Consider the following 27,350-nt stretch of genomic DNA (forward strand, 5'->3'; position numbering starts at 1 on the left):
TTATATTCTTGTACATAGTGGCAGTATTATAGTAGTTATATTCTTGTACATAGGAGCAGTATTATAGTAGTTATATTCTTGTACATAGGGGCAGTATTATAGTAGTTATATTCTTGTACATAGGGGGCAGTATTATAGTAGTTATATTCTTGTACATAGGAGCAGTATTATAGTAGTTATATACTTGTACATAGGGGGCAGTATTATAGTAGTTATATTCTTGTACATAGGATAGGGGGCAGTATTATAGTAGTTATATTCTTGTACATAGGGGGCAGTATTATAGTAGTTATATTCTTGTACATAGGATAGGGGGCAGTATTTTAGTAGTTATATTCCTGTACATAGGGGGCAGTATTATAGTAGTTATATTCTTGTACATAGTGGCAGTATTATAGTAGTTATATTCTTGTACATAGGAGCAGTATTATAGTAGTTATATTCTTGTACATAGGGGCAGTATTATAGTAGTTATATTCTTGTACATAGGGGGCAGTATTATAGTAGTTATATTCTTGTACATAGGAGCAGTATTATAGTAGTTATATTCTTGTACATAGGGGGCAGTATTATAGTAGTTAAATTCTTGTACATAGTGGCAGTATTATAGTAGTTATATTCTTGTACATAGGATAGGGGGCAGTATTATAGTAGTTATATTCTTGTACATAGGGGGCAGTATTATAGTAGTTATATTCTTGTACATAGGATAGGGGGCAGTATTATAGTAGTTATATTCCTGTACATAGGGGGCAGTATTATAGTAGTTATATTCTTGTACATAGGGGGCAGTATTATAGTAGTTATATTCTTGTACATAGGATAGGGGGCAGTATTATAGTAGTTATATTCCTGTACATATGGGGCAGTATTATAGTAGTTATATTCTTGTACATAGGGGGCAGTATTATAGTAGTTATATTCTTGTACATAGGATAGGGGGCAGTATTATAGTAGTTATATTCCTGTACATAGGGGGCAGTATTATAGTAGTTATATTCCTGTACATAGGGGGCAGTATTATAGTAGTTATATTCTTGTACATAGGGGACAGAATTATAGTATTTTACTTATTTATATAGTGCCATTAATTCCACAGCACTTTACAGACATTATCATTGCTGTCCCCAATGGGGTTCACAATCCAAATTCCCTATCAGTATGTCTTTGGAATGTGGGAGGAAACCGGAGTACGTGGAGGAAACCCACATACTCCGAACATGTAATGCCTTCCTGTGACTGCTACTCCCCTGTCCACCCTCTGAACCCTGCTGCTCTGGTGTTAGCTGAGTAGACCCCTGGTGGACCTACGGTCTGGTCAGTATTTCCCCTGACAGTAAAGCTGAATCCACCAAATTCTCTACCCTGTCACAAAATCTTCATCAGGAAAGTCCGTACAGATATTGCACCAGGCGTCTGGACAGTCCCTGTGAGGGTGACCGATTCTCCCCCAGAGGTTGCACCTGATGTTCTGGCAGTCTGCAGCTACATGGCCGACTTCCCCACACAGGTTGCACTTCACCACAGTACAGTCATTTGCCAGGTGACCTGCCTTGCCACATTTGAAGCACTTTCTGGGCTGGCCGGGATAGAAACACACACCTCTCTCCCTTCCAATAAAGAAGGAGTTGGGTAAGTGGGCAGTGATGTTATTGCACTGGCGCAGCTTCACCAAGACCCTCCACTTTCCCGTCCAGATACCATCATTGTCTCTGCTTTCGGTGAGGTCAGAGACCAGGTCACAATGCCTCCGGAGCCACACCAATGTCCTGCGGGGGAACAGACTAATTCCAGAAGATGACATTAACGCTAACAGTATCTGGCTTAGAGATGGGAATAAAGCTTAACTTACTCCAGCCCTCAGTGTCTCTAAACTTGGGGAAATTAGACTAGAATCTGTCCAGGTCAGACATGACCTTAAAGCTGACATTATAGCCTTGCCTGTCTGATAAATTAATTACTGCCAAAATGTTAACTGGCGCAAACTCCATCTGGCAGCAGAGGAGCTCCCTGACCACAAACCTCCTGTCTGGCAGATCCTCCTTGGCACCTCTGTGCTGGAAACGCACGTTTCTCAGTTTAAACGCCTGGCCTGTGTAATTAGCACCAGAGGTGAAGGACGGAGCACCACGACTCCAGGCATTACTGGGGGGAACCTGTGGGGTCACACTGGACTTACTTACACGGTGAGGGTCTGCAGGCGGGGGGGGGAGGGCTTCCACACCTTGTGTGCTCGGAATTAAAGGGGGGAAAATCAGACATTATCATGCACATTGTTATCATCAATGTCATTATCAGACTGCAGAGTCCACCAAAAATACTGTGTTCCCCCCAAGCCCCCGACCACTCAGATACAGCGAGGTTATCCCCAGCAGCAGAGCCCTGCTGGGCACGATCAATAACTACTGGCACATGCCCACTGTTCAACTGTTGTGCTTGGCATTCTGAGACTTGTAGTCCCTCTGCTGGAATGTGCACTCCACGTTGCTGCTTGGAACCTGCCGCAGGCTGTTGTGCTGGGCATCCTGAGACTTGTGGTACTTCTGCTGGAATCTGCACAACATGCTGCTGCTTGGGGTATGCCGAAGACTGCTGGTGCAGTATTTGACCCTTTTGGAAGCAGAAACTTGCAGGCTGCAGCACTGGCCGCACCTGTTTCTGGGGCCCACCTGGGACAATGTCTGAGCTGGAACCTGCAGAGTCCTGCTTGTGTGACATAAACAGTTCCTGGTTCCTATAAGTCTCTGCCAGGGGCCCCATCCTCTCTAGGACGCAGTCCATGTCCCTCACCACTTTTGCCAGCTGTATACCAAGTATGTTCAGAGTCTGATCCTAAAAGGCGTGATCCCCAGGATTAGCAGCCTTTACCTTATAGCCCATGTCTATTTGTTTCTGCAGTAAGTCTTTGTGTTGCTGTAGCTCACCGAGCTTCTTGACCAGTCCTGGGATCTCCTCTGCAACCTGAAGCTCTGATGCACGTGGCGTCTCCTCCTGGGATCCTGCTTTCAGCGATGTCCCTGGCTGCTTGGACCCAGATGTCGCCTTGATTTTCACCACCGCTGGTTTCGTGGCTCCAGGCTCCACAGCACTTTTACTTTGACTGCGACCTTGTGCGCCCAGAGCTCACCATGCTGGTCATCACATGCTTCTGCTGCAGGTTCTCCTGGAGCATCTGTCTCTCCAGTGAGGTTCTCCTTTGCCTGCTGGGAGTCAGCTGCACACCTGAGGCCGGTGATGGCACCTCCTGAGCTGCAGGCTGCTTTCCTCCATTCAGCTTCTCACCAGTAGATTTCTTTTGGATTTCTCCTAGTTGCACTTCACTCTGCTTGCCTTGGCCGGCCGACTGCTTAACTGGAACTTTTTTGCATACAACCATGTCTTTTCCTTGTTCCGTTACTTTACGCACTTTCACAGCTTCATCTTTCTTGTTGCTGCTGTTACTTCCATTCTGAGCTTTCTTTGGGACTTGCATCCGCATTAGAAACAGCTTGGGCATTACTTCCCAGTGTAGGCCTGGAAGCCTGGGCCTTGCTTGGGGAGTTTCCCCGCCCAGGGTAGCCTACCCCTGGGCTTGCTCCAGACATGAGGAGAGCTACAAACACACAACCTCTCAGCTAGGAGGCAGTATTATAGTAGTTATATTCTTGTATATAAGGGCAGTATTATAGTAGGTGAAGCAGAAGTCCAGCCTGGGTGATATCCATAAGAAATAACTTTTATTCCATTTTCATTAATAGCACATAAGTCAAAAATCTATCTTTATATCCAGAGACACAAAAACGGGTAATTCTTACCAGTGACAGTCACAGACTTAAAGTGCATTTAAAATCATACGCGTTTCAACGGTCGTGCCGCCTTATCACAATGATTATCATTTCCTAACCGCTCATCAACATTGAACAAAGTTACAATATTCTGCATAGCAAATACAGAAGAGGCAGACGGCGGGATGAGCACAACAAGATGGATGGATAAGTAATGGATCTGCTTGCCATAGACCGTGTTGTTAAAAAAATTGGATCCAGATATTCTTGAGGTTTTGTTTTTTTTTTTTTACACTAAAGTTGCATAAATGACTGATTGCTGCTCGATCCGTCTGTGATATTATTGAAGTTAATGTGAACCTTCAGGTGTTCATCAATTTGCAGCTGGTCCAGTGGTTTTTGTTGTTCTGTTTCAGATGGATGATTACTGGACATGTGATCTTGGCCTCAGCACCCATTAAGGCCACGTTCCCACCTTCAGGATTTGCTGCAGTTTTGATGTTGGGTATTTATGCGTCAAACCCGCAGCGTCCGGATGTTACAGCATAGTGGATGGGATTTCTAGAAATCGGGGCATGGCGTGTCTTTTCAAGCATGTCAGCTTCTCTTGTTGAGTGGTCACATGCGGATTTACCTGCGAGATTAGAATGCAGCGCTTTGGATGTAGTGAAAATACGCTGCGTCCAAATCGCTGCTACTTCCGGATCGTGGGCACATAGCCTTAGTAAAGCCTCGCTGTAGGATGGCCATGGTTGAAGTCGTATCAAGGGTTAACAGGTGTCTCTGTGTAAGCGATGGCGTGGGTTTGTACCTACGTGACTGGTAAACAGAGTGTGCTACCTTGGCTGCCCCGGCATACCGGTGTCTCTTACATTACGCAGTGGGCTGTGCCAAGATCCCGGGCCTCCAGACTGCTGGGCACAGGGCAGGTGTGCGGGTGGCATGTGCCTCCAGTAAACAGCTCGGCTGCTGGTAACAACCTGTTCCCTGTCTTTAACCTTTCCCTCTCATTCATGAAACGTGAGCATGTGCCGATGCCCGCCGCCGCCCTATGGGCACAGCTCTGGGAGGAAGCCCTGGCACTGCGCCCATCTGCAGGGTGATGGGGTTCCCGTGCCCTCATCCCCCTGCCCCAGGCCTGGCTGAGACACTTCCTCTGGAGCCCAGCAATGATGGGAGGATTGTCTGCACAGTGATTCAGCACTGGCCTCTGTGTGTGGGAATTCAGTCTCGTCACACAGTTCTCGCCCCCACAGATCTGTCTCTGTCTACACCCAAACACTCCACACAGCAGGACACGGGGCCTGAGCTCACAGAGCATTCCTCCCAGGACACTGCACATGTCTGGAGAGAGGCCACGCTTAACCCCTCAGCAGCCAATCCTCTGTGAGCGAAACCGCCTGGACCCATGTATTTACCTGCACTGATACACTGTAACAAACTACCAGAAGGGTCAATCCCCTGGGAACGAAACAGCCTGGACCCATGTATTTACCTGCACTGATACACTGTAACAAACTATCAGAAGGGTCAGTCGCCTGGGAACGAAACAGCCTGGACCCATGTATTTACCTGCACTGATACATTGTAACAAACTACCAGAAGGGTCAATCCTCTTTGAGCGAAATCGCCTGGACCCATGTACTTACCTGCACTGATACATTGTAACAAACTACGAGAAGGGTCAATCCCCTGGGAATGAAACAGCCTGGACCCATGTATTTGCCTGCACTGATACATTGTAACAAACTACCAGAAGGGTCAATCCCCTGGGAACGAAACCGCCTGGACCCATGTATTTACCTGCACTGATACATTGTAACAAACTACCAGAAAGGTCAATCCCCTGGGAACTAAACAGTCTGGACCCATGTATTTACCTGCACTGATACATTGTAACAAACTACGAGAAGGGTCAATCCTCTGTGAGCGAAACCACCTGGAGACATGTATTTACCTGCACTGATACACTGTAACAAACTACCAGAAGGGTCAATCCCCTGGGAACGAAACAGCCTGGACCCATGTATTTACCTGCACTGATACATTGTAACAAACTACCAGAAGGGTCAATCCTCTGTGAGCGAAATCGCCTGGGCCCATGTATTTACCTGCACTGATACATTGTAACAAACTACCAGAAGGGTCAATCCCCTGGGAACGAAACTGCCTGGACCCATGTATTTACCTGCACTGATACATTGTAACAAACTACCAGAAGGGTCAATCCTCTGTGAGTGAAATCGCCTGGGCCCATGTATTTACCTGCACTGATACATTGTAACAAACTACCAGAAGGGTCAATCCCCTGGGAACGAAACAGCCTGGACCCATGTATTTACCTGCACTGATACATTGTAACAAACTACCAGAAGGGTCAATCCTCTGTGAGCGAAACCGCCTGGGCCCATGTATTTACCTGCACTGATACATTGTAACAAACTACCAGAAGGGTCAATCCCCTGGGAACGAAACCGCCTGGACCCATGTATTTACCTGCACTGATACATTGTAACAAACTACCAGAAGGGTCAGTCCCCTGAGAGCGAAACCGCATGGGCCCATGTATTTACCTGCACTGATACACTGTAACAAACTTCCAGAAGGGTCAATCCCCTGGGAGGGAAACAGCCTGGACCCATGTATTTACCTGCACTGATACACTGTAACAAACTACCAGAAGGGTCAATCCCCTGGGAGCGAAACCGCCTGGACCCATGTATTTACCTGCACTGATACATTGTAACAAACTACCAGAAGGGTCAATCCCCTGGGAGCGAAACCGCCTGGACCCATGTATTTACCTGCACTGAAACATTGTAACAAACTATCAGAAGGGTCAATCCCCTGGGAACGAAACAGCCTGGACCCATGTATTTACCTGCACTGATACATTGTAACAAACTATCAGAAGGGTCAATCCCCTGGGAACGAAACAGCCTGGACCCATGTATTTACCTGCACTGATACATTGTAACAAACTATCAGAAGGGTCAATCCCCTGGGAACGAAAAAGCCTGGACCCATGTATTTACCTGCACTGATACATTGTAACAAACTATCAGAAGGGTCAATCCCCTGGGAACGAAACAGCCTGGACCCATGTATTTACCTGCACTGATACATTGTAACAAACTATCAGAAGGGTCAATCCCCTGGGAACGAAACAGCCTGGACCCATGTATTTACCTGCACTGATACATTGTAACAAACTATCAGAAGGGTCAATCCCCTGGGAACGAAAAAGCCTGGACCCATGTATTTACCTGCACTGATACATTGTAGCAAACTACCAGAAGGGTCAATCCTTAGGTTGTGTGTCCACGTTCAGGATTTTTCACTTTTTTTTGTGTTTTTCCCTGGAAAAACGCTTTAACTACGCATACATTAAGCATCCCATTATTAGAATGCATTCCGCAATTTTTGTGCCCATGCTGCATTTTTTTCCGCGAAGAAAACGCAGCATGTTCATTAATTTTGTGGAAAATCTGCGGATTTGCCACTATGTTCATTGTACTAGGATGCTCCAGAAAAAAACGCAAAAAATCTGCACTAAAAAACGTGCAAAAAAACCACGATAAAAACGCGAAAAAAAATGCGGATTTCCTGCGAAGGAGTCCGGTTTTGCTCTGGAAAAATCTGCTTACGTGGGACATAGCCTTATTCAACCTGAACGCCTGGAATGAGACATCGTACTGTACAGAACTACTAGAAGGGTCAAGTCTTAGCAACATCCCTGTGGGGCTATTGGGAGAGTTGTGTTGGATTGCGTCTGACAGCCATGTAATGTCAATAACTGGTATTGCACTCGGCCTGTCCAGCTTCTTCTCTAGTGCACTACCAGGTCAGTACAGACTGTAAAGTCACGTGAAGTAAGTGCTATCTCATTGAGGGATTCTTTAACCAGGTCTTTAATGGGTAAAATTAAGCTCATAAAAACTAACAACTTTGCAATTTACTTTATTAATACTCCTCTCCAGGAGACGTCTGTAAGGAGCTGTGGAAATCAATGGCGCTATATAAGCGAATGACAGGAAGAAAGAAATTATCAAGAACTGGATATGTCATGTTTGCTGCTCAAGGTATATGTCCCTGATGAGTATCAGCGGTGGCCGCGTCCAGGTAAGGGCCGCAGCACTTGCAAACTTTTTTGCTATAGAGCTTGTAAGCGCAGCACTGAAGCTGGGAGGATTGCAGGATACAAGCAGCTTCAATATCCCTGCGCTCCTCTGATGTTTCACAGGCAAAGCGGCCTCATGGAGAGTGCCCAGCGGCTGACACCACAAGTCTGAGCTGTCACTCAGGAGGCCGCAGTCCCCCAAGTGTTTGGATCTTGAGTTGTCCTGATTGTTCCTCAGGAGTGCGCGGCTCTTAGGATTGACGGTTTGGACTGGCAGCATGGTCCTGACCTGCGCGCTCCCCCATGCGATGACCAGAGACAGCTTTGCCTCTGCAGCACCAGAGGACCACAGGTGTTCAGCAAAGCAACAGATACAAGCCGTATAGCAAAACATATGTAAGCGCCTTACCTAGGAGACAGGCCACCACTGAGAGCCTGCAGAAGTGGCCGGTAACCTCAGCAATAAGCAGTAAACTATAGAGGTAACTGCCTCAGTTCCTGCAAATGGAGATTTTTAATAATAGGTAAATTGCAAAGTTGCTTATTTTTACAAGTAGTTTGCGATATTAACCCTTTATGATGAGAAAACCCCATTAGTGTCGAGATCCACATCCTGCTGTTTCTTAGGGTGCTCAGTGCAGATCTCCAGGTTTCTCCTACCCTGCAGGAACATTCACTTTGCTCTGGGAGAGCCTTTTTCTCAGGAACGAAGCTCTGGATTTGGACCTGATCCGGGCGACGTTCATCCTGGTGGTGGATGTTGCCGGTTGTCTCCTCCGCGCTGCTGTGGGCCGTTCTTGCCTCTTCTGGGGCTTCGCTGACGTCTCGTCTTCCTTCCCACAGGGAGAATAAAGAGCAAATTCCTGGAACTCAAACTGGAAATGGAAGGGATTATTTAGATTATAAATCTTCACGTACGAGGATTTTATAGGAGACATTAAAGGGGTAAAAAAAAGAGCAACTGTGCAATTTATCTCTTATTAAAAATCGTCCCCATTACTTAGAACAGAGGGATTAATAATCCTATGCAGCTAACTGTCTAGGTCACCGCTGCAGCCGATCAGAGGCCAGGAGTGCAGCGCTCACAGTCTGCTATACAGCTGGTGAGCGCTGCTCTGAAGCGGGCAGCATCGCTAGATGTGACCCATCACAGTGCCCATGTGCCCCTCTGATGCTGCAGGGGAAAAGCTGCCTCATGAGGCAGCAAAAGTCACTGCTCCGGCCTGGGGAGAAGCAATTAATCGAGAGGAGGGTCCTGCAGATTCCGGGATCACTCCCTGAGGCGGATGAACTTTCCATAGATTCCTATGGAGATACTCAGGGACCCTTGTTGGGGTTCATGGCTGCAGATTTACCAGCCAGGACTGAAATGAGGATTTTTAAATATTTTTTTTTACCCCATACATGAGACGAGAGCAGGAAATAAAACCATAATATGAGATTTATGTAAATGAGCGGAGTGGCCTGGAATGTAGTCGGCTGATAGAGTTATCGTACAAATCGCAGCGCTGCGGGGGAATCGGCACCAGGCGGCGGCTCGGCACCCCGGGTAAGTCCTGCTCCGGGCACATTGCTCCATCACCTGCACGTCAGCAACAAAGCCCTTCCATTTCCTAACAGCAGAGATCTGGTGAGGACCTCACCCGTAATTGGCACTACTGGACCGCTTTATGCTCCCAAATTTCAGGACTATGGAAAATGTATTTCAATTGGTAGTCCCCGTATGGCGGCCACCAATGTGGCGTTGCGAACCTATAGGTACATATTGGTGTCAGTCTAATTTGGGACCCCCAGCAGCTCCACGTGCCCCCGCTCTGACACATACACCCTTGGAGGGCAGTAAATGATTGTCGTCTTGTTGTAAAATTCTTTATCTCCTGAACTGCAGTGAACTTGGTCAATGACTAATAAACTCAGCAGAGGTGTGACGCCGTGGCTCCTGCAAAATGGGAGTGATAGTGAGGGGCGTCATACTGTAGGGTGGCAGCCAATATGGCGGTCACTACAGCTCACCCATAGGTCAGCGCCCCACTTTATCACATTTCAGGGTTCAACATGTTACCCAGTGGGGCAGATTAACCATTTTGGACTCGGAGATAGCAGTGTGGGTGACAATGCCCGTGCAGTGGTGGGGGGTGCCTTTACTTATAATAATCTTTATTCCGCAGCGCTTTACAGTTTGCACACATTATCGTCACTGTCCCCGATGGGGATCACAATCTAAATTCCCTATCAGTATGTCTTTGGAATGTGGGAGGAAACGGAGAACCCAGAGGAAACCCACGCAAACACGGGGAGAACATACAAACTCCTTGCAGATGGTAGGATTCAAACCCAGGACCCCAGCGCTGCAAGGCTGAAGTGCTAACCACTGCACCACCGTGCTGCCCTACTTATGCACTACTCTTAGTCCAGCAGTGTCTGCAGCACTGTACATCAGAAGAGCTTGCAATCTAATTCCAGAGCGCAGCGGGACGCGCTCGGCCCAGGTCCTAGGTAGCCAAATAATGCTTCAGTAGGATGGGAGGCAACAGTGCTCATGAAAATCTGCTCCTGCAGGTGACCCGTGGCCGAGACGAAAGGCTCGCAGTCAACGGCGAGGGAAACGGACCGGTGCAATAGGATAAAAAAATGAGATTCCAATGTTATTCTAGGAGTCCCTGCTCATCTGCGATATTTAACTCAGCCGAAATCGAACTGATGAGACTCGCCAATGCAAGTCAATGGGTGCGAAAAAAAAGAAAAGGACCAACAGTATGCCGTCCGTTTTTACAGATACATTACCATTCTGTAGCATACAACACTGAAAATGATTGTAGAATTCTAGTTGCGGAGAATAAGATCGCACCGTAGACAGACGTGATACGGACCCTACGAGAAACCGCATTGTACTCGCACGACACTCGCCGATTAGTGCGAGCCCTAAGAGTGTACATCAATATATCAGGAAGAAATGCGACTAATTAAAATCTGGAAAGTCACATCCTGCTGTGGAAGAGGAAATGTCGAGGCTTGTACGGTGCAGGTGACGGAGGTTGGTGCGCAGCCTTGGCTCATAGCCCGTATTACTTGGCCGCTCAGGGACACGGGCTGTTTATCCTGGACAGGGGGTTCAGGAGGCTGCAGTGACTCACAATCTGGGGGTGGATAACAAGATACAGGGATCTGCGTCATTTACTGGGAAGAGGAGAAGGCACAGACCTGGGACTATAGCGCCCTCTACTGCTCCAAAATAAGAGATACTGACATGTGCAACTCTGCAGGCAGCCAACATTTATACCATTGGATCCCCTACCACATACTACACACAGGGTGAGCAAAAGTCTTTAATAAAACACATGTTCAATAAGGCGCAAAGTGGGGAATATAGCTTTTTGGCGCATCTTGTAGTTTTCAATAGAGCTGCACTCACTATTCTGCTGGTGCAGTCACTGTGTACATACATTACATTACTGATCCTGAGTTACATCCTGTATTATACTCCAGAGCTGCACTCACTATTCTGCTGGTGCAGTCACTGTGTACATACATTACATTACTGATCCTGAGTTACATCCTGTATTATACTCCAGAGCTGCACTCACTTTTCTGCTGGTGCAGTCACTGTGTACATACATTACATTACTGATCCTGAGTTACATCCTGTATTATACTCCAGAGCTGCACTCACTATTCTGCTGGTGCAGTCACTGTGTACATACATTACATTACTGATCCTGAGTTACATCCTGTATTATACCCCAGAGCTGCAATCACTATTCTGCTGGTGCAGTCACTGTGTACATACATTACATTACTGATCCTGAGTTACCTCCTGTATTATCCTCCAGAGCTGCACTCACTATTCTGCTGGTGCAGTCACTGTGTACATACATTACTGATCCTGAGTTACATCCTGTATTATACCCCAGAGCTGCACTCACTATTCTGCTGGTGCAGTCACTGTGTACATACATTACATTACTGATCCTGAGTTACCTCCTGTATTATACTCCAGAGCTGCACTCACTATTCTGCTGGTGCAGTCACTGTGTACATACATTACATTACTGATCCTGAGTTACATCCTGTATTATACCCCAGAGCTGCACTCACTATTCTGCTGGTGCAGTCACTGTGTACATACATTACATTACTGATCCTGAGTTACATCCTGTATTATACTCCAGAGCTGCACTCACTATTCTGCTGGTGCAGTCACTGTGTACATACATTACATTACTGATCCTGAGTTACATCCTGTATTATACCCCAGAGCTGCACTCACTATTCTGCTGGTGCAGTCACTGAGTACATACATGACATTACTGATCCTGAGTTACATCCTGTATTATACTCCAGAGCTGCACTCACTATTCTGCTGGTGAAGTCACTGTGTACATACATTAAATTACTGATCCTGAGTTACATCCTGTATTATACCCCAGAGCTGCACTCATTATTCTGCTGGTGCAGTCACTGTGTACATACATTACTGATCCTTAGTTACATCCTGTATTATACCCCAGAGCTGCACTCACTATTCTGCTGGTGCAGTCACTGTGTCCATTGTTATGATGAGTCACCGAAGGAGGAAAAAACAAAAATAATAGCTAAGTCCAGAAAACCAGAGAAGTTGGCAGCTATCAGATTGCAGACCCCTGAAGCTATCCACAACAACTAGCAGTAGCCGTGGGGGGTTCCTACGGTGCCCTAGACCCCTCGATCACAGCCGGAGAACTAAATTAGCCTAAAGACAGAAAGGGGAAATCTAATCTGCCCCAGAGCAGACCCCAAAGCAATAGGCACCCCCAACATATAATGACTGTGAAGCAAGATGAAAAACACTAACACAGATAGAAAGATAGGCTGAGCAAATGATGGGGCCCAAGCTAACTAAATAGGACAGGATAGAAAAGCTGCTGTCTGCAATCCGCAAAAACCCTATCCAAAAATGTACCAACAGACTGATAGGAAAAACAGGCCCTGAAGTCGCTAGGCTTCAAAAAGACTATATCAGCACTCAGGTATATTCTGAAGACAGAGCCAGAGATCAACAGATCAGAGACAAAAATGGAATTCAGCTCACCCCCGGCCGGGGATGGCTGAACTCCAAAAAACAAGGCAAACAAAACCAGAACTAAAGTGTACAAAAAGCAGAGCAAAACTTAGCTTTGAGAAGCAGAAATCAGACTGGTCTCCAAGAATCCAGCAGGAAAATCACCAGCAAGGCAGCAGGGCGTCGGCTGCCTTATATCCAGTCATCAGTTCCTGTGACCTAGTCATCATCTACCTGCTCAGCTGTTTGGTAATCAGCCTCACTACCTTCCTTCGCCAGAAGAGGGAGTTCATCAGACCTCACTGGTGAAGGGAAAAATGAACTCACAACAGTCCATACATTACATTACTGATCCTGAGTTACATCCTGTATTATACTCCAGAGCTGCACTCACTATTCTGCTGGTGCAGTCACTGTGTACATACATTACTGATCCTGAGTTACATCCTGTGTTATACTCCAGAGCTGCACTCACTATTCTGCTGGTGCAGTCACTGTGTACATACATTACATTACTGATCCTGAGTTACATCCTGTATTATACTTTAGAGCTGCACTCAGTATTCTGCTGGTGCAGTCACTGTGTACATACATTACATTACTGATCCTCAGTTACATCCTGTATTATACCCCAGAGCTGCACTCACTATTCTGCTGGTGCAGTCACTGAGTACATACATGTCATTACTGATCCTGAGTTACATCCTGTATTATACTCCAGAGCTGCACTCACTATTCTGCTGGTGCAGTCACTGTGTGCATACATTACATTACTGATCCTGAGTTACATCCTGTATTATACCCCAGAGCTGCACTCACTATTCTGCTGGTGCAGTCACTGTGTACATACATTACATTACTGATCCTGAGTTACATCCTGTATTATACTCCAGAGCTGCACTCACTATTCTGCTGGTGCAGTCACTGTGTACATACATTACGTATCAAATACTTATAGATCCTGATGAGAGTAATGTGTCCCATAATGCACTAATAGTTATGGGAAAGCTGATAAAAAAGTTGTGCTAGGACAAAAGATATATAATAAAATATTAAATTTTATCAGATATAAAAATACATAAGAGAGTTACAAAATTCCAAGACATACAGACACATCAGCCCAGTGGGTGAGAAGCCCCAGCCAATTGTGGGTACCCTGAAAGTGCAGAGATGCAGCAGTTGCAAAAAAATTGCAGCAATATGGTAGTATAATGGTTGGAGTATAAACGGAGTGTGAAGTTGTGGGTTATAATAATCACCTAGGCAGGTTAATGATGCAACTATTTTTATTCCATACATCCATGGTTGTACAACAAATCCAGGTAGATGGCCGACATACAATGTCCTCAGTCCACAAGTTCCCAATCGGAGATCGGTAGTTCTGCGGACCCCGTACCAGGTGATACCCACTGTCTCCCAACTTTTGGTTGGCCCACAGCTTTTGGTACCTCCAGCCGGTATAGTGTGCAGTCACAACCCATGTTCCTCCAGACGATGGATATCACGACCGTAGCTCATGGATCCCCTCCAGTCAACAATCAATCTCGAAGACTCCATAGATCATCCATCCATCCCACCTTGGATCCTCTCCCTTCGAAATCACTCCAACAACTGCCCGATTCAACCCATGTGTCTTTTTCTCCCTTCCCCTTAAACATTTTTCTTTAGCTCACAGAACAAAGCATATTCCATCCCCTGAGGCTGCATGTGAGACCCCCTGTGGTGACGGCTCCCCTGTGTCTACTATCTCCATCCACACAATGGGCCTAGAATTGGTAACATAGTTAGTAAGGCCGAAAAAAAAGCCCTGTGTCCATCCAGTTCAGCCTATATTCCGCCAGAATAAATCCCCAGATCTACGTCCTTCTAAAAACCTAATAACTGTAAGATACAATCTTGTTACGCTCCAGGAAGACATCCAGGCCTCTCTTGAACCCCTCGACTGAGTTCGCCATCACCACCTCCTCAGGCAGGGAATTCCAGATTCTCTGCCCTAACAGTAAAGAATCCTCTTCTATGTTGGTGGAGAAACCTTCTCTCCTCCAGACGCAGAGAATGCCCCCTTGTGACCGTCACTTTCCTTGGTATAAACAGATCCTCGGAGAGATATTTGTATTGTCCCCTTCTATACTTATACATGGTTATTAGATCTCCCCTCAGTCGTCTTTTTTCTAGACTAAATAATCCTAATTTTGCTAATCTCTCTGGGTATTGTAGTTCCCCCATCCCCTTTATTAATTTTGTTGCCCTCCTTTGTACCCGCTCTAGTTCCATTATATCCTTCCTGAGCACCGGTGCCCAAAACTGTACACAGTCCTCCATGTGCGGTCTAACCAGAGATTTGCACAGAGGCAGTATAATGCTCTCATCATGTGTATCCAGACCTCTTTTAATGCACCCCATGATCCTGTTTGCCTTGGCAGCCGCTGCCTGGCACTGGCTGCTCCAGGTAAGTTTATCATTAACTAGGATCCCCAAGTCCTTCTCCAGGTCAGATTTACCCAGTGGTTTCCCGTTCAGTGTGTAATGGTGATATTGATTCCTTCTTCCCATGTGTATAACCTTACATTTATCATTGTTAAACTGCATCTGCCACCTTTTGGACCAAGTTTCCAACTTATGCAGATACATCTGTAGCAGAATACTATCTTCTCTTGTATTGACTGCTTTACATAGTTTTGTATCATCTGCAAATATCGATATTTTACTGTGCAAACCTTCTACCAGATCGTTAATAAATATGTTGAAGAGAAGAGGTCCCAACACCGACCCCTGCGGTCCCCCACTGGTCACAGCGACCCAGTTAGAGAATATACCATTTATAACCACCCTCTGCTTTCTATCACTCAGCCAGTTACTTACCCATTTACACACATTTTCCCCCAGACCCGGCATTCTCATTCTGTGTACCAACCTCTTGTGTGGCACGGGATCAAACGCTTTGGAAAAATCAAGATATACCAAGTCCAGCATATAGCTTACCTCTTCATAAAAACTGATTAGATTGGTGTGACAGGAGCGATTCCTCATGAACCCATGCTGATATGGAGTTACACAGTTATTCTCAGTGAGATAATCCAGAATAACATCCCTCAGAAACCCTTCACATATCTCACCCACAATAGAGGTTAGACTTACTGGCCTATAATTTCCAGGTTCACTTTTAGAGCCTTTTTGAATATTGGTACCACATTTTCTATGCGCCAGTCCTGTGGAACAGACCCCGTCGCTATAGTCTCTAAATATAAGAAATAATGGTTTGTCTGTTACATTACTTAGTTCTCTTAGAATCATAGAATCATAGAATCGTAGAGTTGGAAGGGACCTCCTGGGCCATCTGGTCCAACCCCCTGCTCAAAGCAGGATTCGCTCAATCATCCCAGTCAGATGTCTGTCCAGCCTCTGTTTGAAGACATCCATTGAAGGAGAACTCACCACTTCTCGTGGCAGCTTGTTCCACTCACTGATCACTCTAACTGTCAAAAAGTTTTTTCTAATATCTAATCTGTGTCTCCTCCCATTCAGTTTCATCCCATTGCTTCTAGTCTTTCCTTGTGCAAATGAGAATAAAGATGATCCTTCTACAATGTGACAGCCCTTTAGATATTTGTAGACAGCTATTAAGTCTCCTCTCAGTCTTCTCTTTTGCAAACTAAACAATCCCAAATCCTGCAACCTTTCCTCATAAGACAGGGTTTGCAGACCGGTCACCATTCTGGTTGCTCTTTTCTGAACTTGTTCCAGTTTGTTGATGTCTTTTTTAAAATGTGGTGCCCAAAACTGGACACAATATTCCAGATGAGGTCTGACCAAAGAGGAGTAGAGGGAAATAATGACTTCACGTGATCTAGACTGTATGCTTCTGTTAATACATCCTAGAATTGCATTTGCTTTTTTTGCTGCTGCATGCCACTGTTGACTCATATTCAGTCTGTGATCTATTAGTATACCCAAGTCTTTTTCACATGTGCTGTTGCTTAGGCCTATTAATCCCATTCTCTATATGCTTTTTTCATTTTTATTGCCCAGATGTAGTACTTTGCATTTTTCCCTGTTAAAAACCATTCTGTTAGTTGCTGCCCACTTCTCCAGTTTATTTATATCTTTTTGAATCCTCTCTCTCTCTTCTCTAGTATTAGCTATCCCTCCTAGCTTTGTGTCATCAGCAAATTTAATCAGTTTACCCTCAATTCCTTCATCTAAATCGTTGATAAAGATGTTGAACAATACAGGGCCCAGGACAGAGCCCTGTGGTACCCCACTTGAGACATTCTTCCAACTGGATGTGCAGCCATTTACGACCACTCTTTGGGTCCGATCACTAAGCCAGTTATGAATCCACCTAACAGTTGCCTTGTCCATTCCATACTTAGTCATTTTTTCAACAAGGATTGTATGAGAGACTTTGTCAAATGCTTTGCTGAAGTCAAGATATACTATATCTACAGCATTTCCTTGATCCACCCAATCAGTGATTCCGTCATAGAAGGAAATTAAGTTAGTCTGACATGACTTATTAGTTACAAACCCATGCTGACTCTGTTTAATCACTTCATTCTTATCCAGGTACTGACATACATGTTGTTTAATAATTTGTTCAAAGATCTTTCCTGGTATAGAAGTCAGACTCACCGGCCTATAGTTGCCTGGGTCCACCTTCTTCCCCTTTTTGAAGATAGGAACAACATTTGCTCTTCTCCAGTCTTCTGGGACTTCTCCTGTTCTCCAAGAATTTTCAAATATTATGGAGAGGGGTTCAAAAATTTCTTCTGCTATCTCCTTCAGTACTCTGGGGTGTAATTCATCTGGACCTGGAGACTTGAATTCATTTAGGTTAGCTAAGTGTTTCCTCACTATCTTTCTGTTTATAGATATCCTGGATTCTTCTATTCCCTTAATAGGACAGTGAAGAACAGTTGATGTCACATTTCCTTCCTGAGAGAAAACAGATGCAAAATAGGAATTTAAAAGTTCGGCCTTCTCAACATCCTGTCTTACCATTTCATCATTTTCATCCTGTAAAAATCCTATAGCATCTTTGACTTTTCTTTTACTTTTGACATATCCCCAAAATCCTTTATTATTGCTTTTGACATCTCTTGCAAGCCTCAATTCATTGTCAGCTTTAGTAATCTGATTTGTGCCCTGCAGGTTCTGCAGACAGCATTATATTCTTCTTTAGATATGCCTCCCTCTTTCCATTTTATAAACATTTTTTTCTTCCTTTTTAGCATGTGCTTAAGTTCTGTGTTCATCCATCCTGGCTTCCTTAAATGCTTCCTATTCTTCCCTCTTTTCAGAATTGTTAACAATTGTGCTTTGAGAATTTCATTTTTCAAGATTTCCAATCCTTCCTGGACATTTTTGTCTTTAAGGACATTTTTTGTCTTAGTGCTCGTGGGTGTATGCCATCCGGACCCGGAGATTTATCTATTTTAATCTTATTTAGCCGGTTTCGCACCTCTTCTTGGGTTAGATTGGTGACCCTTAATATCGGGTTTTCTTTGTCTCTCAGCATTTCATTTTCCACTGTGAATACCGTGGAGAAGAAGGTGTGTAATATATTTGCTTTATCCTCGTCATCTACAACCATACTTTCCTCACACTTTTATAAGGGGCCTACACTGTCACTTATGATTCTTTTACTATTGACATAGCTGAAGAACAGTTTGGGATTAGTGTTACTCTCCTTAGCAATGTGCTTCTCTGTTTCCTTTTTGGCAGCTTTCATTATTTTTTTAGATAAAGTATTTTTCTCCTTATAGTTTTTTAGATCTTCAGCGGGGCCATCCTGCTTTAGTAGTGTAAATGCTTTCTTTTTACCGTTAATCGCCCCTCTTACTTCTGTGTTTAGCCACACTGGGTTTTTCCTATTTCTTGTCCTTTTATTCCCACAAGGTATAAACCGCTTACAGCGCCTATTAAGGATGTTCTTAAACATTTCCCATTTATTATCTGTATTTTTATTTTTGAGGACATTGTCCCAGTCACCCACATTAAGGGCATCTCTGAGCTGGTCAGACTTTGCCATCCTAAAGTTCAGTGTTTTTGTGACTCCCTGACTAGTCCCCCTAGCGAAAATAGAATTAGACCTACCGGTAATTCGGTTTCTAGGAACCTTCCACGACTGCATAGGAGGTCGTCTCCACACACTAATGGAGGACAGGAAGCACAAGAGGTTAAAATCTCCCACCTCCTACTCGCCAGTGACTTACAACCAACACCATAGCACCGGTTACGTTTCAGATTCCCAGGAATTATCCAAGGAACATAGAGAGGGAATTAGTGCTGTCGTGGAAGGTTCCTAGAAACCGAATTACTGGTAGGTCTATTTCTGTTTTCCCTAGTCATCTTCCACAACAGCACAGGAGGAATACCAACCAATTTTCCACTGGGGGGGACAACGGCCTGACATACTTTTCGGCCGAAGGCTAAATCCCTATTGGGCAATAAGTCCAATTTATAGTGTCTGGTGAAAGTATGAAGTGAAGACCACGTAGCAGCCCTGCAAATCAGCTCAGTGGATGCGCCTGCCCTTTTAGCCCAGGAGGCTGAGGTAGACCTTGTAGAATGAGCCTTGACCTCTGAGGGGGGTGTCATATTCTAGGCTAGATATGCTTTAGATATGGCCCTCTTTATCCAATTTGCGATGGTACTTTTCACCACCTTCTTTCTTTTATTTCGACCCGATGTATGAACAAATAAATTCTGGTCAACTCTCCATGGTTTGGTTTGCTTTAAGTAGTGCAAAATCGTACGCTGAACATCAAGTGCATGGAATTCCTCCTCCATTACATTTGTTGGATTCTGACAAAAGGAGGGGAGGACGAGGTCTTGTGAACGGTGGAAATGAGACACCACCTTGGGCAGAAAAGATGGATCAAGACAAAGAACTATACAATTGTCTGAGTATTAGATAAGGTTCTCTTATAGATAATGCCTGCAATTCCCCTATACGTCTTGCTGTAGTTATAGCAACTAGGAAGGCTGCCTTGAACGAAAGGAGCTGAGGGGTACAGGAAGATGGTGGCTGTGCAAGACCTTTGAGGATAAATTTAGATCCCAAGAGGGGACAACAGTTTGAATCCTGGGACGTAGTCTAAGGGCTGACACCATGAACCTTTTAATTCAACAATGGTAGGTTAAGTCCTGATCAAATATAGAGCTCAAGACAGAGACCTGAAGCTTTAAGGTACTAGGCTTGAGGCTTAACTCTAACTCTTTCTGTAGAAAGTCCAATATTTGTGAAATGTTGGGATGGAATGGTACATTAGGAATACACCAGCATGAAAACCACTTCCATACCTTGTTATAAATGGCATTGGTGACTGGTTTACTGGACTTTTGTGAGGTAGGAATTAGGATGATGCAGAGGTCCGTGCGAGAGGTCGGCATCTAGTGTAAAGTGAACTGGACCTTCTACCTGGAGATCGATGATAAGGTTGATCCAGCTCCTTCTTGGCCACATTGGAGCCGCTAGGATGGTTGGTACCTGATCCTCCCGGATCTTCCGAAGCGTCCTCGTCCGCATCAGAATCAGAGGAACCACATAGGCCAACTGGAAGTTCCAATCCTTGGCGAAAGCATCCACTCCCCTGGAGGTACCTGTCTCTGGGGTTCAGGAAAAAATAGGTTTTCGACTTGCGCATTCTGGCCTTAGGCAAATAAGTTGATCTCTGGCAGACCCCATTTTGCTACCAGCATCTGGAAGACTCTCCTGTTCGGGCTCCAATCTCCCGGCTGCATATCCTGCTGACTCAGGAAATCTGCCTGGAGGTTGGAGGACCCTTTTAGGTGGACAGCTGTCAGGGAGAGAAGGTGCTTTTCGGCCTAACAGAATATTCAGCTTGATATGCTCTTCAAGCTGTCAAACCTCGTGTTCCCCTGATGTCTGAGGTTGGCTACGTTGTGATGTTGTCCGAATACACCCTGACGTGACAGCCGGTGACTAGGTTGCCTGCTGCAAGAAGGGCCTCCTCCTCCGCCTTTAGCTCTCAGAAGTTGGAGGACCTGGCACCTCTCTCTGGACTCCAGCGTCCCTGAAGGAGGAGTATGGGACACTACAGCACCTCAGCCTCTCTTGCTGGCATCGGTTGTTACCGTAACTAGGGGTGTTTGAGACCAGGCTACACCCTAACGCAGATTTTTGGGGCTCAACCACCAAGCCAGGGAAGCCTTTACACGGCCTGGGGTCTGAAATCTCCTGTTCAGTGAGTTGGGATTCCTGTTCCAGCTCTCGAGAATATGAATCTGTAGGACCCTGGAGTGGGCCTGAGCCCAAGACACTGACTGAATGCTAGAGGCCATGGAGCCTAGGACAGACATGGCTGCCCAAAAGGGTAGGGGACCTCTGTTTCCTGAATTCTGAGATTTTGGTTATCAAAGTCAGGCGAAGATCTTCTGGTAGGAGGGACATCTGTCTTCCCGAATCCAGTAGAACACCCAGGAACCTTCTCGTTGTGAAGGGTTGGAGTTGAGATTTTTCCAGTTTTGGGAGCCACCCTAGAGATCGTAAAATGTCCAGAGATTTTGCTACATGACTTCTGAGTTTGCGCAGATGGGCCTATAATTAGGAAAGCATGATGCAGATAAGGCACAATGCAGATGCCCTGCCCCCCTGGATGTAGGACACCCCCTCCGACATTATCCTGGAGAACACCCTTGGTGCTGAGGAAATGCCAAATGGGAGCACGTTGAATTGATGGTGCCTCACCTGGGGGTTCTGTAGGACTACAAATCTTAAATACTTCCTGTGGCGTGGATGGATTGCCACATGAAAGTAAGCATCCTTCAGGTCACTGGTTGCCATGAAGTAATGAGGTCCTATTAGGGGAATCGCTGATCTCAGATTCCATCCTGAATCTCTGATATGTAATATGACGGTTGAGGGTCCATCAAATTTATGATAATGCGTCTCTCCCCCGAAGGTTTTTTCACCAGGAAGAGTCGGGAGTAGTGACCTCTTCCCCACTCGCCCACTGGTACAGAGGAAATTGCATTTGATTTTAGCAGATCCTGTAGACCTGATATCAGTAAGTCCTGGATCCCCTGAGATGGTAGGGAGGTGACTCTTAGACCCCAAGGAGAGGAGGACTCAAACTCTATAAGGAGGCCCTCCTTGATAACATTGAGGACCCACTGGCAATAGGAAATGATCTGCCAACGGTGGAAATAATTTGAGAGCCTCCCCCCTACAGAGTCGGAATCATTGCTTATCCTGTTGGTGTTGCTGCTGGGAAACAATGATATTCTTGCCCTTCCCTTTGGCATAGCTCCATCTCTCGGGTTTTCCTTTATCCTTGGTTTGAGGGGTCTGAGGCAAAGACGCCCGAAAAAAGCGCTTCCTGGGGGCTTCTGCTCAGGAAGAGCCTTCTTTTTTGTCTGTGGCCTTCTCCTGTATCTCAAGAGCTGACCCAAAGACGTATTCACCTTTAAAGGGGATGGAGCATAGTATAATTTTGGAAGTGACATCCCCACTCCTCATTTTAAGCCAAAAGACCCTTCTAACGGAGTTAGACTGAACCAGGGACCTTGCAGCAATACGGATAGATTCCACAGAAGCATCAGCCAAGAATACAATCGCCCCTTTGAGCAGAGGAAGAGAATTTAACAACTCCCCTCTTGAGGTTCCCTGAGAAATGTGATTCTCTAATTGATCTAGCCATCAGAAGAGGGATCTGGCAACACAGATGGAAGCTATGTTGGACTTGAGTGCAGAGGTGGAAGTCTCCCAGGACTTTTTCAGCAAGCTCTCTACCTTCCTATCCATTGGATCCTTAAGCTGTGAAGAATCCTCAAAGGGGGGAGCAGTTTTCTTCACTAGTCTCACCACCTGTACATCCACCTTGGGAATATCCGAGGCGGTGCTTAGCCGTTTCTCCGGGAACTCCCAATCCTGAGAGACCATATTCAGGATGTTTTCGTGTACCGGGAAACCAATCTATTTTCCTGCTTTCAACCCTCCAAAAATTTCATCCTGAATAGTTTGGGGAACAGATTCCTCCTCCAACCCCATAGTGCTACAAACTACACTAACTCCTCCATATATTCTGAGGAGAAGAGATATTTTTTAGCCTCTGAAATCCCATGGGCTGATGATTCCTCCCATTTCTCTGAAGCCGAGTCATGAGAGTCCTCAGAATCGGAGTCAGAGTCCTCCGCCTGTATCCTTCTCTTTAAAGAGGGAGATGGCCCCGGAGAGGGAGCGAGGTGTAAAAGCAGCCAAGGAGGACTGGACCTCCAGCTTGACAAGGGTATGAATGTCATCCAAGAGTGAGGGATGTTCGGCCCTGACCACTTTATCCGTACACTCCTGACATAGCTTTTTCTCCCAGAGAGAGGGAAGCTTCTTATTACAGATGGCACATCTAGGAACATACTTAGCAGGGTTTTTGTGGGAAGACTTGTCTCCCTAGAAAAAAAGGGGAGAGAAGTGTAACTAAAGGGACCCCACTAAATTACTATACCCAGGGCTCTGGGCTAGGACCCACCACACTCCACAGACTTACTGAGGCAGGGGCAGCGCTGAGCTCTGCAGGTGCAGAGCAGGAAGCAGACACACCATCCAAACTGCATGGATCAGCCTTACCTGGAGGTGTCTTCCAGCAGGTTTATGTAGAGGTAAACTCTGCCCCCAGCGTCATTTGAATTTCCCTCCTCCCCCTTCAGGTCCTGAGCAGGCCTCAACGATTTCAGAGTGCTCTGCGCGCCGTTCAGGAGGCAAGAAGCCCCGGATGCGCCTGTGTTCCACCCTGGAACGCAAACCTGGAAGTGACTCACACGTGGTCTGATGTCACCTCCGGGTCGCACAAGGGGAAGGAAGCTGAGGAGCTCAGGGAGACCTCCGGCTATGGGGATCACTGGCCCGCTTTACCCCCTGGCGAGAGCACAGGTGGGCCAGAAGGTTCCGAATCCTCTGACAGGCAGGGAGACGGGATCAGCACGGAGGAGGAGAGTGGAGCCCACGACCACCACTGCCCGGCTAAAAAAAAACAGGTATACTACGGTCGCCAGCTAAACAGCATACAAAACAAAAACCTCTCCATGCCCCATGGGGGACAGGAAAGACACTGGCGAGTGGGAGGTGGCAGGGGCTTTTAACCTCTTGTGCTTCCTGTCCCCCATTAGGGTGTGGAGATGACATTCTATGCTGTCGTGGAAGGTGACTAGAGAAACACAAGTGACACTGTACAATATTGTGGTCGCTATTTCCTCGATGCCGACCACCTGCAGATCTGTTATTCTGTCAGGTCTTGTTAGATAGTATTAGGTGTAAAGTGCTGCTCCTCTGGTCGGATTCTGCACCAATTGTGAGAGATAATTATTCTTGGCTATTAGCAGAAACCTGTCGCCTTTATGGGTTTCGCAGGTCTCTGTTTCACAGTTACTATCCGGGTAGTTAAAGTCCCCCATAACAAGGACCTCATTATGGGCTGCAGCTTCATGTATCTGCCTTAGTAGACTTTCCATGATTTATGTTATATTTGGGGGGGTGTAACAGACCCCAATGAGAATTTTGTTACTATTTTTCCCTCCATGTATTTCGACCCATATGGACTCAACATCCTCATTCCCTTCGCTAATATCCTCTTAAAGTGGACTTTAGACAAGACCTTACATAAAGACAAACCCCTCCTCCTCCCCTCTCCGATTTTTACGATCCTGTTTAAACACACTGTAAGGGTTAGTTCATACAGGGCGTTTTTTTTCTGCAGCAAAACCTGATTTCTCGGCAGGAAAGAAGCTGCAGAAAAAACGCAGGTTTAGGTGCGTTTTTTTCATGCGTTTTTGTGTCTCTTTGTGCATGGTAATAAAGTTGAGTTACATATATATATATATATATATATATATCACAAATAAAAAAATATTACCTCCATGATTAGCTGGGAAACATTAATGTTTATCTTCCTATACCAAGACATGGCTAACACCTCATTACTACCTGACACTACCTCACAATAGCTCACTGTCACACGATGGGCACCTCACTAACAACACCCCAAAGCTCTTGGCTGTGAGGCCACTTCCTACTGGCCATGACTTTTCTGCACAAAAAAGCTGCAAGTAACAACACCTACATTTTTGCAGAGTTTACCAGAATTAGAAAAAATCCATCATATAATTATAGTCTGACCAGTAGCTGAATGCAGAGAATAAACAACAAATTATTATAGAAGGGTTATAAGAATCCCCATAGATAAGGTATCCAAGTGCATCAGGCATAAATTATATTATACAAGTATGAATAGGAGTACTCACCCACCCAGCACTCGACGCGCGTTTCACAGTTGCTTCGTCCCTGTATGACGTCACTAGTCTCCCCTCCCTGTATGACGTCACTAGTCTCCCCTCACTGTATGATGTCACTATTCTCCCCTCCCTGTATGACGTCATTAGTCTCCACTCCCTGTATGACGTCACTGATCTCCCCTCACTGTATGACGTCACTATTCTCCCCTCCCTGTATGACGTCACTAGTCTCCCCTCGCTGTATGACGTCACTAGTCTCCCCTCGCTGTATGACGTCACTAGTCTCCCCTCGCTGTATGACGTCACTAGTCTCCCCTCCCTGTGTGACGTCACTAGTCTCCCCTCGCTGTATGACCTGTATGACATCACTAGTCTCCCCTCCCTGTGTGATGTCACTAGTCTCCCCTCCCTGTGTGACGTCACTAGTCTCCCCTCCCTGTGTGACGTCACTAGTCTCCCCTCCCTGTGTGACGTCACTAGTCTCCCCTCGCTGTATGACATCACTAGTCTCCCCTCCCTGTATGACGTCACTAGTCTCCCCTCCCTGTATGACGTCACTGGTCTCCCCTCCCTGTATGACGTCACTGGCCTCCCCTCGCTGTATGACGTCACTGGTCTCCCCTCCCTGTGTGACGTCACTAGTCTCCCCTCCCTGTGTGACGTCACTAGTCCCCCCTCGCTGTATGACGTCACTAGTCTCCCCTCGCTGTATGACGTCACTGGTCTCCCCTCGCTGTATGACGTCACTGGTCTCCCCTCGCTGTATGACGTCACTAGTCTCCCCTCTCTGTATGACGTCACTAGTCTCCCCTCTCTGTATGACGTCATTAGTCTCCCCTCTCTGTATGACGTCATTAGTCTCCCCTCGCTGTATGACGTCACTGGTCTCCCCTCGCTGTATGACGTCACTGGTCTCCCCTCGCTGTATGGCGTCACTAGTCTCCCCTCGCTGTATGACGTCATTAGTCTCCCCTCGCTGTATGATGTCACTAGTCTCCCCTCTCTGTGACGTCACTGGTCTCCCCTCGCTGTATGACGTCACTAGTCTCCCCTCGCTGTATGACGTCATTAGTCTCCCCTCGCTGTATGACGTCATTAGTCTCCCCTCGCTGTATGACGTCACTAGTCTCCCCTCCCTGTGTGACGTCACTAGTCTCCCCTCCCTGTGTGACGTCACTAGTCTCCCCTCGCTGTGTGACGTCACTAGTCTCCCCTCGCTGTGTGACGTCACTAGTCTCCCCTCGCTGTGTGACGTCACTAGCCTCCCCTCCCTGTGTGACGTCACTGGTCTCCCCTCCCTGTATGACGTCACTAGCCTCCCCTCGCTGTATGACGTCACTGGTCTCCCCTCCCTGTGTGACGTCACTGGTCTCCCCTCTCTGTATGACGTCACTAGTCTCCCCTCGCTGTATGACGTCACTAGTCTCCCCTCGCTGTATGACGTCACTGGTCTCCCCTCGCTGTATGACGTCACTGGTCTCCCGTCTCTGTATGACGTCACTAGTCTCCCCTCTCTGTATGACGTCATTAGTCTCCCCTCGCTGTATGACGTCATTAGTCTCCCCTCGCTGTATGACGTCATTAGTCTCCCCTCTCTGTATGACGTCATTAGTCTCCCCTCCCTGTATGACGTCACTAGTCTCCCCTCTCTGTATGACGTCACTGGTCTCCCCTCGCTGTATGACGTCACTGGTCTCCCCTCGCTGTATGACGTCACTGGTCTCCCCTCTCTGTGACGTCACTAGTCTCCCCTCGCTGTATGACGTCCCTGGTCTCCCCTCGCTGTATGACGTCATTAGTCTCCCCTCGCTGTATGACGTCACTGGTCTCCCCTCGCTGTATGACGTCATTAGTCTCCCCTCGCTGTATGACGTCACTAGTCTCCCCTCTCTGTGACGTCACTAGTCTCCCCTCCCTGTATGACGTCACTGGTCTCCCCTCCCTGTATGACGTCACTATTCTCACCTCGCTGTATGACGTCACTAGTCTCCCCCCCTCTATGATGTCACTAGTCTCCCCTCGCTGTATGACATCACTGGTCTCCCCTCCCTGTATGACGTCACTAGTCTCCACTCCCTGTATGACGTCACTAGTCTCCCCTCACTGTATGACGTCACTATTCTCCCCTCCCTGTATGACGTCATTAGTCTCCCCTCGCTGTATGACGTCACTAGTCTCC

At 46.4% G+C, this 27,350-nt stretch overlaps 1 pseudogene; it reads right to left on the reverse strand.

The window, feature by feature from the left end:
• Positions 1 to 569: 569 nt before the first annotated feature.
• On the reverse strand, positions 570 to 22,829 carry LOC141077538 (uncharacterized; annotated as a pseudogene).
• Positions 22,830 to 27,350: the final 4,521 nt, after the last annotated feature.

This window comes from Dendrobates tinctorius, unplaced genomic scaffold (assembly GCF_039654945.1).
Source record: "Dendrobates tinctorius isolate UK_male_01 unplaced genomic scaffold, ASM3965494v1 ptg000455l, whole genome shotgun sequence".
In the NCBI taxonomy this organism is placed as follows: domain Eukaryota; kingdom Metazoa; phylum Chordata; class Amphibia; order Anura; family Dendrobatidae; genus Dendrobates; species Dendrobates tinctorius.